We start from the raw sequence: 606 nt of genomic DNA on the forward strand, positions 1-606 counted from the left end.
GTGTGTGTGTGTGCGCGCGCGTGAGAGAGAGAGAGAGAGAGAAGAAAGGGGGGGGGGGGGGTGTGTGTAAATATGCTACATTTATTGTATGAGTTGTAGCCTACACATGCGAAATATTCCCATGACTTGTGAACTATATTATCTGAACGCATCTTAATCTATCACACAATAGGACACTGTCCAATAATGGATTTACACAAAGACGAATCTTATTTTCTATAACAAAGTATGCATGCTTTTACTAGTAGAGAACTGGATTTATTAGACTAATAAATCCAGTTCTCTACTTACATTTTTGTGACAAATGGATCCAGAGCATTGCTTGGCAAGGAGGAACCTTTTATGTTGCCAGGTTTCATTCAAATATCATGACTTTGGGAGAACATATGACTGATAATCTTTGTAAATCTGTAAAGAACGCCACTTTTTTACCTGTTAATGTCTTTACAACTCAAAAAGTATGACATATTAAAAATCTGACAGCATGACTAGATTCTGCATTAAAAAATGTACTAGACTGCCAAGTAGTGCTGGATCCCGGTATCGATTCCGTTCGCTGCTCGCAACTCCCACTTCCGGGAATCAACTCCCAACTCACTTGGGCAA

Source organism: Aplysia californica, unplaced genomic scaffold (genome assembly GCF_000002075.1).
Source record: "Aplysia californica isolate F4 #8 unplaced genomic scaffold, AplCal3.0 scaffold00081, whole genome shotgun sequence".
Taxonomy (NCBI): domain Eukaryota; kingdom Metazoa; phylum Mollusca; class Gastropoda; order Aplysiida; family Aplysiidae; genus Aplysia; species Aplysia californica.